The following is a 15,673-nucleotide window of genomic DNA, read 5'->3' as shown; positions in this document are numbered from 1 at the left end:
AAAAATGCTCGAATCACAAATGCTCGCAGCAGGGACGTAATGCAAAGATGTACACCGCGCACGTGACCGAGTAAGGACACTCAGAGACATCCATTTCCCAGGCATATGCCCCCTACACGCTTTTTGGTGCACCCCGTACAAACGGCCATACTTCGACAAGCCCTCCCAGAATTTCGCATCTGAAGAGAGAGATGAAACGCCTTGGGCCTTTTGTCCACACAATGCAAACACCGAACGCTCTCTTTAGGGGGGGAGCTGAAGAAGAGTATCTCCCGCGGAACCCACGAGCCGCAGCCGTTCGGATCGTCGCACAGGGCAGGACAGGGCATGGAGAGTTTCCGCATCCAAACAAAAATTATCGGTAATACTCTACGCTTCTACTGGCCCGGACCACAAAGGCTGTCACGACAGAGTGCCATGCACTTCTGTAGGATGAGACAGTGAAGAGGCGAGCACGCACCGAGAACGCACTAGCGAATAAATTATGCGGCAACCAAACCTTTCGCCGGCCCCCCTCTCAATCCCAAGGCTCTACCGATCGGATCGGCAAAAACTTAGGGTGGAGAGTGGACCCTTGATGAAATTAGGGACGTCGAGCAATGCACCCGTGCAACCAAACCACCTCTTTCCTTCTTGCCATCCGGGCAGGATAAAAATGCGATGATAGAACGTGCCAATGAGACGGAGCCCTTGGCTAAAAGATACAACTCCATACACACTCAGCAACAAGCGCATCTTAGAATCGAACACCAAATGTGCAGTGTGTTGCAAGCCGTGCAGACACCTACATATAGGGTATATCCATCAAAACAAAGCGACAAGTACTTCCCACCAGCTCCGCCATTGCGATTACCGAATGGGATAATACTCACCGCCACAGATTAATGACCATCATTACCGTCTCGGAATAGATACAAGCACATCGAGCTTCATCCGATCAGCTGGATGAATTTCACCTTGAAGGGGCCCAATCCAAAAGTTCCGGAGGTCATCTCCTGGAACTCTCGAGAACAAGGCCCATCTTACATGCAAACTCTGCTACTGCGCAAACATAGGTTGCAATTAAAGAGAAATTGCAAGGCCGTCACAATGGCCCGAGGCCAATGCTCCGACTAAGTCAATTTTCTCTTGCAATCACCATGCCGCCGTTCACAGAGAGATCTCCCCCATTCACTTGTGACGCGACGCACAATCCAAGGGCTAGACGCGAGCTCGCCCTTGAAAGGCCACTTTCCAAGGCATCCCCCGATGACACATTGGAACGACAACCGCTGTCGAACCATTTCCCAATGTTGTGCCGATCGAGTTGGCACAGAGCCGCTAGACGAGGGCTCCCGTTTTAGATCGAGTTTTAAAATCACCAAGAAGACGCGGTGAGGGCTGGCAACCGCTGCCAAACCTTTTTCCGAAATTGCGCCAGCTGAGTGACAAGAAAACATGATGTAAAGGAGAGTCCAGGAATAGCACCACCCTCGAAGGTGGGCTTCATGCCCTTCTAATTGATTCAACGTCGGCGTCCACCGTTTCAAAATCCGACATATCCATCCGCCCTGACAGCGGCGTTGAATCAATGAGCTGGGCACGGGAGAGGCTCGCGGCAACCACCTCTCCCATTGTAGCCGCGATAGGCTCGCAAAAAATTTTTCTAGAGCGCCAAGTACCCACCTCATTGCTATAGACAAGGGCTCGCCATTAGATCAACTTCGAAATCGCATAACGGACGCGGTGTAGAATGGCAACCGCTGCCAAGTCTCTTCCGTAATTGCGTCGGTCGAGTGATCGAAGAAGGTGATCTAAGAGAGGGTCCAAGCGTGTAGGCATTCGTTGGGGGATTCGCGCCGATGGCAAAAATTTGTGCAATACCCGAGCAACACCGGACGGAGGTGCAAGACGAGGGCTCCCGTTTTAGATCGAGTTTTAAAATCACCAAGTAGACGCGGTGAGGGGCTGGCAACCGCTGCCAAACCTTTTTCCGAAATTGCGCCAGCTGAGTGACAAGAATACATGATCTAAAGGAGAGTCCAGGAATAGCACCCTCGAGGGTGGGCTTCATGCCCCTCTAATTGATTCAGCGTCGCCGTCCACCGTTTCAAAATCCGACATTTCCATCCGCCCTGACAGCGGCGTTGAATCAATGAGGAGGGCACGGGAGAGGCTCGCGGCAACCACCTCTCCCATCGTAGCCGCGATAGGCACGCAAAAAATTTTGCTCGAGCGCCAAGCACCCACCTCATGCCTAGAGACAAGGGCTCGCCATTAGATCAAAACTTCGAAATCGCTGAACAGACGCGCTGTAGAATGGCAACCGCTGCCAAGTCTCTTCCGTAGTTGCGTCGATCGAGTGATCGAAGAAGGTGATCTAAGAGAGGGTCCAAGCGTAGGCATTCGTTGGGGGATTCGCGCCGATGGCATAAATTTATGCATTACCCGAGCAACACCGGACGGAGGTGCTAGACGAGGGCTCCCGTTTTAGATCGAGTTTTAAAATCACCAAGTAGACGCGGTGAGGGCTGGCAACCGCTGCCAAACCTTTTTCCGAAATTGCGCCAGCTGAGTGACAAGAAAACATGATCTAAAGGAGAGTCCAGGAATAGCACCCTCGAGGGTGGGCTTCATGCCCCTCTAATTGATTCAACGTCGCCGTCCACCGTTTCAAAATCCAACATATCCATCCGCCCTGACAGCGGCGTTGAATCAATGAGGGGGGCACGGGAGAGGCTCGCGGCAACCACCTCTCCCGTTGTAGCCGCGATAGGCACGCAAAAAATTTTGCTAGAGCGCCAAGCACCCACCTCATGCCTAGAGACAAGGGCTCGCCATTAGATCAACTTCGAAATCGCTGAACAGACGCGCTGTAGAATGGCAACCGCTGCCAAGTCTCTTCCGTAGTTGCGTCGGTCGAGTGATCGAAGAAGGTGATCTAAGAGAGGGTCCAAGCGTAGGCATTCGTTGGGGGATTCGCGCCGATGGCATAAATTTATGCAATACCCGAGCAACACCGGACGGAGGTGCTAGACGAGGGCTCCCGTTTTAGATCGAGTTTTAAAATCACCGAGTAGACGCGGTGAGGGCTGGCAACCGCTGCCAAACCTTTTTCCGAAATTGCGCCAGCTGAGTGACAAGAAAACATGATCTAAAGGAGAGTCCAGGAATAGCACCCTCGAGGGTGGGCTTCATGCCCCTCCAATTGATTCAACGTCGCCGTCCACCGTTTCAAAATCCAACATATCCATCCGCCCTGACAGCGGCGTTGAATCAATGAGGGGGGCACGGGAGAGGCTCGCGGCAACCACCCCTCCCGTTGTAGCCGCGATAGGCACGCAAAAAATTTTGCTAGAGCGCCAAGCACCCACCTCATGCCTAGAGACAAGGGCTCGCCATTAGATCAACTTCGAAATCGCTGAACAGACGCGCTGTAGAATGGCAACCGCTGCCAAGTCTCTTCCGTAGTTGCGTCGGTCGAGTGATCGAAGAAGGTGATCTAAGAGAGGGTCCAAGCGTAGGCATTCGTTGGGGGATTCGCGCCGATGGCATAAATTTATGCAATACCCGAGCAACACCGGACGGAGGTGCTAGACGAGGGCTCCCGTTTTAGATCGAGTTTTAAAATCACCGAGTAGACACGGTGAGGGCTGGCAACCGCTGCCAAACCTTTTTCCGAAATTGCGCCAGCTGAGTGACAAGAAAACATGATCTAAAGGAGAGTCCGGGAATAGCACCCTCGAGGGTGGGCTTCATGCCCCTCTAATTGATTCAACGTCGCCGTCCACCGTTTCAAAATCCGACATATCCATCCGCCCTGACAGCGGCGTTGAATCAATGAGGGGGGCACGGGAGAGGCTCGCGGCAACCACCTCTCCCCTTGTAGCCGCGATAGGCACGCAAAAAAATTTTGCTAGAGCGCCAAGCACCCACCTCATGCCTAGAGACAAGGGCTCGCCATGAGATCAACTTCGAAATCGCTGAACAGACGCGCTGTAGAATGGCAACCGCTGCCAAGTCTCTTCCGTAGTTGCGTCGGTCGAGTGATCGAAGAAGGTGATCTAAGAGAGGGTCCAAGCGTAGGCTTTCGTTGGGGGATTCGCGCCGATGGCATAAATTTATGCAATACCCGAGCAACACCGGACGGAGGTGCTAGACGAGGGCTCCCGTTTTAGATCGAGTTTTAAAATCACCGAGTAGACGCGGTGAGGGATGGCAACCGCTGCCAAACCCTTTTCCGAAATTGCGCCAGCTGAGTGAGAAGAAAACATGATCTAAACGAGAGTCGAGGAATAGCACATCCGGGGTGGGCTCCATGCCCCTCTAATTGATTCAACGTCGGCGTCCACCGTTTCAAAATCCGACATATCCATCCGCCTTGACACCGGCGTTGAATCAATGAGAGGGGCACGGGAGAGGCTCGCGGCAACCACCTCTCCTATATAAGCTATTAGTGCGAGGCTCGCTCTGCATTAGAAATTAGCGAACACACCGACATCCGCCTTAAAAATCCAAATCCTTTAAAATTCCTACCAAACAGCCATTCACGACCCAATTTTTTATGGGGTCGGCAGAGGAGCAAAAGATTGTCATCGGTTAGGAGATGTGAGTTCATGGAGCCGAGGGACTGAAATGGTCATCGAGCTCATCCGATCAACTGGATGAATTTCACCTTGAAGGGGCCCCCAATCCAAAAGTTCCGGAGGTCATCTCCTGGAACTCTCGACAACAAGGCCCATCTTACATGCAAACTCTGCTACTGCGCAAACATAGGTTGCAATTAAAGAGAAATTGCGAGGCCGTCACAATGGCCCGAGGCCAATGGCTCCGACTAAAGTCAATTTTCTCTTGCAATCACCATGCCGCCGTTCACAGAGAGATCTCCCCATTCACTTGTGACGCGACGCACAATCCAAGGTCTAGACGCGAGCTCGCCCTTGAAAGAAAGACCACTTTCCAAGACATCCCCCGATGACACATTGGAACGTAAACCGCTGTCGAACCATTCCCAATGTTGTGCCGATCGAGTTGGCACAGAGGCGACCTTAGGGAGCTCCCGCGTAGCAATCGGGATGTGCTTTCGTGCCCATCTCTCACAAAAACCAATGTCAGCTGTGGACAAATTTGGAATCCAAGGGCTCGCATCCATCGATATCGTCGGCACTGGGTCTATATATTCAAAGGCCACGGAGAGGTTCCGATAAGAGAAGCTCCCCTGCTCGCTCGCACAAACATCCCAAATTCTAGACACAAGCTCCCGCCCTTAGCATCGCTCTCCAGATCACCGCAATGACACATTGGAACGACAACCGCTGTCGAACAACTCTCGAAATTGTGGCAATGGAGTGAGAAAGAAGAGCAACTTTGGGGAGCCGCGCATAGCAAACGGGCTGTGCTGCTGCTTCATTCCGCTCTTATATAGGATCCGAAATCGTTGATTTCGTTTGGAATTCGAGGCTGCATTCATCCTTGCTCAAACAAGCAATGGCTCTTCTAATCGAATGGCCACGGGGAGCTTCCGATAACAAAGGCTCCCTTGTCACTCGTGATGCGCAGGCCAACTGCTAGACGACGGGTCGCCCTTCAGATCGCTGCCCAGGCAACCACCACAACGGCACCATTGGAACGACAACCGCTGCCGAACCATTCTGAAAATTTTGTGCCAAAGAAGTTGTTGCGTAGAGAACGACTCTGGGGGGCGAGCCCTCGCATAGCAAAATCGGGATGGCTTCACGGCCCTCCCAATAGAAACGATGCTGGTGCCAATATTCCAAAAATCCGAATAACGTGTCTTTCGCGAACACCAGCACTGATTTCTATTGGGGAGGGTCGACGAGAACTTTTGGTACCAAAGCTCCCATTGTAGCCGCGATAGGCACACAAAAAATTGCTAGAGCCCCAAGCACCCACCTCATGGCTAGACAAGGGCTCGCCATTAGTAGATCAACTTCGAAATCGCTGAACAGACGCGCTGTGGAATGGCAACCGCTGCCAAGCCTCTTCCGTAATTGCGTCGGTCGAGTGATCGAAGAAGGTGACCTAAGAGAGAGTCCAAGGCTAGGGATTCTTTGGGGGTTTCGCGCCGATAGCAAAAAATTATGCAATACCCGAGCAACACCGGACGGAGGTGCTAGACGAGGGCTCCCGTTTTAGATCGAGTTTTAAAATCACCAAGTAGACGCGGTGAGGGCTGGCAACCGCTGCCAAACCTTTTTTCGAAATTGCGCCAGCTGATTGACAAGAAAACATGATCTAAAGGAGAGTCCAGGAATAGCACCCTCGAGGGTGGGCTTCATGCCCCTCTAATTGATTCAACGTCGCCGTCCACCGTTTCAAAATCCGACATATCCATCCGCCCTGACAGCGGCGTTGAATCAATGAGGGGGGCACGGGAGAGGCTCGCGGCAACCACCTCTCCCGTTGTAGCCGCGATAGGCACGCAAAAAATTTTGCTAGAGCGCCAAGCACCCACCTCATGGCTAGAGACAAGGGCTCGCCATTAGATCAACTTCGAAATTGCTGAACAGACGCGCTGTAGAATGGCAACCGCTGCCAAGTCTCTTCCGTAGTTGCGTCGGTCGAGTGATCGAAGAAGGTGATCTAATAGAGGGTCCAAGCGTAGGCATTCGTTGGGGGATTCGCGCCGATGGCATAAATTTATGCAATACCCGAGCAACACCGGACGGAGGTGCTAGACGAGGGCTCCCGTTTTAGATCGAGTTTTAAAATCACCGAGTAGACGCGGTGAGGGCTGGCAACCGCTGCCAAACCTTTTTCCGAAATTGCGCCAGCTGAGTGACAAGAAAACATGATCTAAAGGAGAGTCCAGGAATAGCACCCTCGAGGGTGGGCTTCATGCCCCTCTAATTGATTCAACGTCGCCGTCCACCGTTTCAAAATCCGACATATCCATCCGCCCTGACAGCGGCGTTGAATCAATGAGGGGGGCACGGGAGAGGCTCGCGGAAACCACCTCTCCCCTTGTAGCCGCGATAGGCACGCAAAAAAATTTTGCTAGAGCGCCAAGCACCCACCTCATGCCTAGAGACAAGGGCTCGCCATTAGATCAACTTCGAAATCGCTGAACAGACGCGCTGTAGAATGGCAACCGCTGCCAAGTCTCTTCCGTAGTTGCATCGGTCGAGTGATCGAAGAAGGTGATCTAAGAGAGGGTCCACGCGTAGGCATTCGTTGGGGGATTCGCGCCGATGGCATAAATTTATGCATTACCCGAGCAACACCGGACGGAGGTGCTAGACGAGGGCTCCCGTTTTAGATCGAGTTTTAAAATCACCAAGTAGAAGCGGTGAGGGCTGGCAACCGCTGCCAAACCTTTTTCCGAAATTGCGCCAGCTGAGTGACAAGAAAACATGATCTAAAGGAGAGCCCAGGAATAGCACCCTCGAGGGTGGGCTTCATGCCCCTCTAATTGATTCAACGTCAGCGTCCACCGTTTCAAAATCCGACATATCCATCCGCCCTGACAGCGGCGTTGAATCAATGAGGGGGGCACGGAAGAGGCTCGCGGCAACCACCTCTCCCGTTGTAGCCGCGATAGGCACGCAAAAAATTTTGCTAGAGCGCCAAGCACCCACCTCATGGCTAGAGACAAGGGCTCGCCATTAGATCAACTTCGAAATCGCTGAACAGACGCGCTGTAGAATGGCAACCGCTGCCAAGTCTCTTCCGTAGTTGCGTCGGTCGAGTGATCGAAGAAGGTGATCTAAGAGAGGGTCCAAGCGTAGGCATTCGTTGGGGGATTCGCGCCGATGACATAAATTTATGCAATACCCGAGCAACACCGGACGGAGGTGCTAGACGAGGGCTCCCGTTTTAGATCGAGTTTTAAAATCACCGAGTAGACGCGGTGAGGGCTGGCAACCGCTGCCAAACCTTTTTCCGAAATTGCGCCAGCTGAGTGACAAGAAAACATGATCTAAAGGAGAGTCCAGGAATAGCACCCTCGAGGGTGGGCTTCATGCCCCTCTAATTGATTCAACGTCGCCGTCCACCGTTTCAAAATCCGACATATCCATCCGCCCTAACAGCGGCGTTGAATCAATGAGGGGGGCATGGGAGAGGCTCGCGGCAACCACCTCTCCCCTTGTAGCCGCGATAGGCACGCAAAAAAATTTTGCTAGAGCGCCAAGCACCCACCTCATGCCTAGAGACAAGGGCTCGCCATGAGATCAACTTCGAAATCGCTGAACAGACGCGCTGTAGAATGGCAACCGCTGCCAAGTCTCTTCCGTAGTTGCGTCGGTCGAGTGATCGAAGAAGGTGATCTAAGAGAGGGTCCAAGCGTAGGCATTCGTTGGGGGATTCGCGCCGATGGCATAAATTTATGCAATACCCGAGCAACACCGGACGGAGGTGCTAGACGAGGGCTCCCGTTTTAGATCGAGTTTTAAAATCACCTAGTAGACGCGGTGAGGGCTGGCAACCGCTGCCAAACCTTTTTCCGAAATTGCGCCAACCGAGTGACAAGAAAACATGATCTAAAGGAGAGCCCAGGAATAGCACCCTCGAGGGTGGGCTTCATGCCCCTCTAATTGATTCAACGTCGCCGTCCACCGTTTCAAAATCCGACATATCCATCCGCCCTGACAGCGGCGTTGAATCAATGAGGGGGGCACGGGAGAGGCTCGCGGCAACCGCCTCTCCCGTTGTAGCCGCGATAGGCACGCAAAAAATTTTGCTAGAGCGCCAAGCACCCACCTCATGGCTAGAGACAAGGGCTCGCCATTAGATCAACTTTGAAATCGCTGAACAGACGCGCTGTAGAATGGCAACCGCTGCCAAGTCTCTTCCGTAGTTGCGTCGGTCGAGTGATCGAAGAAGGTGATCTAAGAGAGAGTCCAAGCGTAGGCATTCGTTGGGGGATTCGCGCCGATGGCATAAATTTATGCAATACCCGAGCAACACCGGACGGAGGTGCTAGACGAGGGCTCCCGTTTTAGATCGAGTTTTAAAATCACCGAGTAGACGCGGTGAGGGCTGGCAACCGCTGCCAAACCTTTTTCCGAAATTGCGCCAGCTGAGTGACAAGAAAACATGATCTAAAGGAGAGACCAGGAATAGCACCCTCGAGGGTGGGCTTCATGCCCCTCTAATTGATTCAACGTCGCCGTCCACCGTTTCAAAATCCGACATATCCATCCGCCCTGACAGCGGCGTTGAATCAATGAGGGGGGCACGGGAGAGGCTCGCGGCAACCACCTCTCCCGTTGTAGCCGCGATAGGCACGCAAAAAGTTTTGCTAGAGCGCCAAGCACCCACCTCATGCCTAGAGACAAGGGCTCGCCATTAGATCAACTTCGAAATCGCTGAACAGACGCGCTGTAGAATGGCAACCGCTGCCAAGTCTCTTCCGTAGTTGCGTCGGTCGAGTGATCGAAGAAGGTGATCTAAGAGAGGGTCCAAGCGTAGGCATTCGTTGGGGGATTCGCGCCGATGGCATAAATTTATGCAATACCCGAGCAACACCGGACGGAGGTGCTAGACGAGGGCTCCCGTTTTAGATCGAGTTTTAAAATCACCGAGTAGACGCGGTGAGGGCTGGCAACCGCTGCCAAACCTTTTTCTGAAATTGCGCCAGCTGAGTGACAAGAAAACATGATCTAAAGGAGAGTCCAGGAATAGCACCCTCGAGGGTGGGCTTCATGCCCCTCTAATTGATTCAACGTCGGCGTCCACCGTTTCGAAATCTGACATATCCATCCGCCCTGACAGCGGCGTTGAATCAATGAGGGGGGCACGGGAGAGGCTCGCGGCAACCACCTCTCCCATTGTAGCCGCGATAGGCACGCAAAAAATTTTGCTAGAGCGCCAAGCACCCACCTCATGGCTAGAGACAAGGGCTCGCCATTAGATCAACTTTGAAATCGCTGAACAGACGCGCTGTAGAATGGCAACCGCTGCCAAGTCTCTTCCGTAGTTGCGTCGGTCGAGTGATCGAAGAAGGTGATCTAAGAGAGGGTCCAAGCGTAGGCATTCGTTGGGGGATTCGCGCCGTTGGCATAATTTTATGCAATACCCGAGCAACATCGGACGGAGGTGCTAGGCGAGGGCTCCCGTTTTAGATCGAGTTTTAAAATCACCAAGTAGACGCGGTGAGGGATGGCAACCGCTGCCAAAACCTTTTTCCGAAATTGTGCCAAGCTGAGCGAGAAGAAAACATGATTTAAAGGAGAGTCGAGGAATAGCACATCCAGGGTGGGCTTCATGCCCCTCTAATTGATTCAACGTCGGCGTCCACCGTTTCAAAATCCGACATATCCATCCGCCTTGACACCGGCGTTGAATCAATGAGAGGGGCACGGGAGAGGCTCGCGGCAACCACCTCTCCTATATAAGCTATTAGTGCGAGGCTCGCTCTGCATTAGAAATTAGCGAACACACCGACATCCGCCTTGAAAATCCAAATCCTTTAAAATTCCTACCAAACAGCCATTCACGACCCAATTTTTTATGAGGTCGGCAGAGGAGCAAAAGATTGTCATCGGTTGGGAGATGTGAGTTCATGGAGCCGAGGGACTGAAATGGTCATCGAGCTGGATGAATTTCACCTTGAAGGGGCCCAATCCAAAAGTTCCGGAGGTCATCTCCTGGAACTCTCAAGAACAAGGACCGTCTTACTTGCAAACTCTGCTACTGCGCAAACATAGGTTGCAATTAAAGAGAAATTGCCAGGCCATCACAGTGGCCCGAGGCCAATGCTCCGACTAAGTCAATTTTCTCTTGCAATCACCATGCCGCCGTTCACAGAGAGATCTCCCCATTCACTTGCGACGCGACGCACAATCCAAGTGATAGACGCGAGCTCGCCCTTGAAAGGCCAGGCCACTTCCCAAGACATCCCCCGATGACGCATTGGAACGACAACCGCTGTCGAACCATTCCCAATGTTGTGCCGATCGAGTTGGCACAGAGGCGACCTTAGGGAGCTCCCGCGTAGCAATCGGGATGTGCTTTCGTACCCATCTCTCACAAAAACCAATCTTAGCTGTGAACAAATTTAGAATCCAAGGCTCGTATCCATCGATATCGTCGGCACTGGGTCTATATATTCAAAGGCCACGGAGAGGTTCCGATAAGAGAAGCTCCCCTGCTCGCTCGCACAAACATCCCAAATGCTAGACACAAGCTCCCGCCCTTAGCATCGCTCTCCAGATCGCCGCAATGACACATTGGAACGACAACCGCTGTTGAACAACTCCCGAATTTGTGCCGATGGAGTGAGAAAGACGAGCAAGTTTGGGGAGCCGCGCATGGCAAACGGGCTTCTGCTTCATTCCGCTCTTATATATAGATCCGATGTCGTTGATTTCGTTTGGAATCCGAGGCTGCATTCGTCCTTGCTCACACAAGCAATGGCTCTTCTCATCGAATGGTCACGGGGAGCTTCCGATTACAAAGGCTCCCTTGTCACCCGTGATGCGCAGCCCAACTGCTAGACGACGGCTCGCCCTTCAGATCGCTGCCCAGGCAACCACCACAACGGCACCATTGGAATGACAACCGCTGCCGAACCATTCCGAAATTTTTTTGCCAAAGAAGTTGTTGCGAAGAGAACGACTCTGGGGAGAGAGCCCTCGCATAGCAAAATCGGGATGGCTTCACGGCAGCTGGATGGGATTTGAATTCATGGAGCCAAGGGAGTGAAATGGTCATCGAGCTCATCCGATCAACTGGATGAATTTCACCTTGAAGGGGCCCAATCCAGAAGTTCCGGAGGTCATCTCCTGGAACTGTCAAGAACAAAGGCCAATCTTACATGCAAACTCTGCTACTGCGCAAACATAGGTTGCAATTATAGAGAAATTGCAAGGCCGTCACAATGGCCCGAGGCCAATGCTCCGACTACTAAGTCAATTTTCTCTTGCAATCACCATGCCGCCGTTCACAGAGAGATCTCCCCATTCACTTGTGACGACGCACAATCCAAGTGCTAGACGCGATCTCGCCCTTGAAAGGCCGCGTTCCAAGACATCCCGATGACACATTGGAACGACAACCGCTGTCGAACCATTCCCAATGTTGTGCCGATCGAGTTGGCACAGAGGCGATCTTAGGGAGCTCCCGCGAATCGATCGGGAAGTGCTTTCGTACCCATCTCTCACAAAAACCAATGTTAGCTGAACAATTTTAGAATCCAAGGCTCGTATCCATCGATATCGTCGGCACTGGGTCTATATTCAAAGGCCGCGGAGAGGTTCCGATAAGAGAAGCTCACCTGCTCTCTTGCACAAACATCCCCAAATGCTAGACGCAAGCTCCAGCCCTTAGCATCGCTCTCCAGATCACCGCAATGACACATTGGAACGACAACCGCTGTCGAACAACTCCCGAATTTGTGCCGATGGAGTGAGAAAGAAGAGCCAGATCGGGTCGACGAAAACGGCTAAGCCAGATCGGGTCGGCCAGCATGGCTCGGCCACCATTTTTCGCCGAGAGCTTTCGATATTAAAGCTCCCATGTAGCCGCGATAAGTACACCATGACAAATTGCTAGAGCGCCGAGCACCCATAGCAAATTGCCATTATACCAAGCAACGCCGGAGTGCTAGACAAGGGCTCACGTTTAGATCAAGTTTTAAAACCACCAAAAAACACACGCCATGGATCGGCAACCGCTGCCTCACCTTTTCCAAAATTGAGTCATCGCAAAACATGATCTAAAGGAGAGCCGAGGAAAAGCACTGAGATCGCTTCATGCCCCTTTCATTCATTCAACATCGGCATACACCGTTTGAAAACCCAACAATCCGATCCGCCTAGACACCAATGTTGAATGAATGAAAGGGGCACGGGAGAGGCTCGCGGCAACAACCTCTCCTATATAAGCTATTAGTGCGAGGCTCGCTCTGCATTAGAAATCTGCGACAGCGCGGACAAAATCCTTAAAAATCCAATTCAATGAAAAATGTGACCAAACAGCCATCCACGACACCGTTTTTGGAGCTCGCCCAGATCGGCTCGGCCAGAATGGCTCGCCCAGATCGGCTCGGCGAGCATGGCTCGGCCAGATCGGCTCGGCCAGCATGGTGACTTGCTGACTCGGTGAGAGTACTTCGAACTGTCAAGAACAAAGGCCAATCTAACATGCAAACTCTGCTACTGCGCAAACATAGGTTGCAATTATAGAGAAATTGCAAGGCCGTCACAATGGCCCGAGGCCAATGCTCCGACTACTAAGTCAATTTTCTCTTGCAATCGCCATGCCGCCGTTCACAGAGAGATCTCCCCATTCACTTGTGACGACGCACAATTCAAGTGCTAGACGCGAGCTCGCCCTTGAAAGGCCGCGTTCCAAGACATCCCGATGACACATTGGAACGACAACCGCTGTCGAACCATTCCCAATGTTGTGCCGATCGAGTTGGCACAGAGGCGATCTTAGGGAACTCCCGCGTATCGATCGGGAAGTGCTTTCGTACCCATCTCTCACAAAAACCAATGTTAGCTGAACAATTTTATAATCCAAGGCTCGTATCCATCGATATCGTCGGCACTGGGCCTATATTCAAAGGCCACGGAGAGGTTCCGATGAGAGAAGCTCCCCTGCTCGCTTGCACAAACATCCCCAAATGCTAGACGCAAGCTCCCGCACTTAGCATCGCTCTCCAGATCACCGCAATGACACATTGGAACGACAACCGCTGTCGAACAACTCTCGAATTTGTGCCGATGGAGTGAGAAACGAGAGCCAGATCAGGTCGACGAAAACGGCTAAGCCAGATCGGGTCGGCCAGCATGGCTCGGCCACCATTTTTCGCCGAGAGCTTTCAATATTAAAGCTCCCATGTAGCCGCGATAAGTACAACATGACAAATTGCTAGAGCGCCGAGCACCCATAGCAAATTGCCATTATACCAAGCAACGCCGGAGTGCTAGACAAGGCCTCACGTTTAGATCAAGTTTTAAAACCACCAAAAACACACGCCATGGATCGGCAACCGCTGCCTCACATTTTCCAAAATTGAGTCATCGCAAAACATGATCTAAAGGAGAGCCGAGGAAAAGCACTGAGATCGCTTCATGCCCATTCCATTCATTCAACATCGGCATACACCGTTTGAAAACCCAACAATCCGATCCGCCTAGACACCAATGTTTAATGAATGAAAGGGGCACGGGAGAGGCTCGCGGCAACAACCTCTCCTATATAAGCTATTAGTGCGAGGCTCGCTCTGCATTAGAAATCTGCGATAGCGCGGACAACTCCCTTAAAAATCCAATTCAATGAAAAATGTGACCAAACAGCAATCCACGACACCGTTTTTGGAGCTCGCCCAGATCGGCTCGCCCAGAATGGCTCGCCCAGATCGGCTCGGCCAGATCGGCTCGGCCAGCATGGTGACTTGCTGACTTGGTGAGAGTACTTCGAACTGTCAAGAACAAAGGCCAATCTAACGTGCAAACTCTGCTACTGCGCAAACATAGGTTGCAATTATAGAGAAATTGCAAGGCCGTCACAATGGCCCGAGGCCAATGCTCCGACCACTAAGTCAATTTTCTCTTGCAATCGCACATGCCGCCGTTCACAGAGAGATCTCCCCAATCACTTGTGACGACGCACAATCCAAGTGCTAGACGCGAGCTCGCCCTTGAAAGGCCGCGTTCCAAGACATCCCGATGACACATTGGAACGACAACCGCTGTCGAACCATTCCCAATGCTGTGCCGATCGAGTTGGCACAGAGGCGACCAAACAGCCATCCACGACACCGTTTTTGGAGATTGGCCAGATCGGCTCGGCCAGCATGGCTCGGCCAGCACGGCTCGGCCAGCATGGCTCGGCCAGAACGGCTCGCCCAGATCGGCTCGGCCAGCAAGGCTCGGCCAGAACGGCTCGCCCAGATCGGCTCGCCCAGATCGGCTCGGCCAGCATGGCTCGGCCAGAACGGCTCGCCCAGAAAGGCTCGGCCAGAACGGGTCGCCCAGATCGGCTCGGCCAGAATGGCTCGCCCAGATCGGCTCGGCCAGATCGGCTCGGCCAGAATGGCTCGCCCAGATCGGCTCGGCCAGATCGGCTCGGCCAGCATGGTGACTTGCTGACTTGGTGAGAGTACTTCGAACTGTCAAGAACAAAGGCCAATCTAACGTGCAAACTCTGCTACCGCGCAAACATAGGTTGCAATTATAGAGAAATTGCAAGGCCGTCACAATGGCCCGAGGCCAATGCTCTGACTACTAAGTCAATTTTCTCTTGCAATCGCACATGCCGCCGTTCACAGAGAGATCTCCCCAATCACTTGTGACGACGCACAATCCAAGTGCTAGACGCGAGCTCGCCCTTGAAAGGCCGCGTTCCAAGACATCCCGATGACACATTGGAACGACAACCGCTGTCGAACCATTCCCAATGTTGTGCCGATCGAGTTGGCACAGAGGCGACCAAACAGCCATCCACGACACCGTTTTTGGAGATCGGCCAGATCGGCTCGGCCAGAACGGCTCGGCCAGAACGGCTCGCCCAGATCGGCTCGGCCAGCAAGGCTCGGCCAGAACGGCTCGCCCAGATCGGCTCGGCCAGAACGGCTCGCCCAGATCGGCTCGGCCAGCAAGGCTCGGCCAGAACGGCTCGCCCAGATCGGCTCGCCCAGATCGGCTCGCCCAGATGTCAGACTTGGTGAGCTGACATGGTGAGTGGGCTTAGAGAAGCAACTCGGCGGGGCGACTTGATGAAC

The sequence above is a fragment of the Cupressus sempervirens genome, chromosome 1 (genome assembly GCF_028749045.1).
Source record: "Cupressus sempervirens isolate cs-2001-9-10 chromosome 1, ASM2874904v1, whole genome shotgun sequence".
In the NCBI taxonomy this organism is placed as follows: Eukaryota; Viridiplantae; Streptophyta; class Pinopsida; order Cupressales; family Cupressaceae; genus Cupressus; species Cupressus sempervirens.
Note: the sequence above shows the minus strand (reverse complement) of the source record.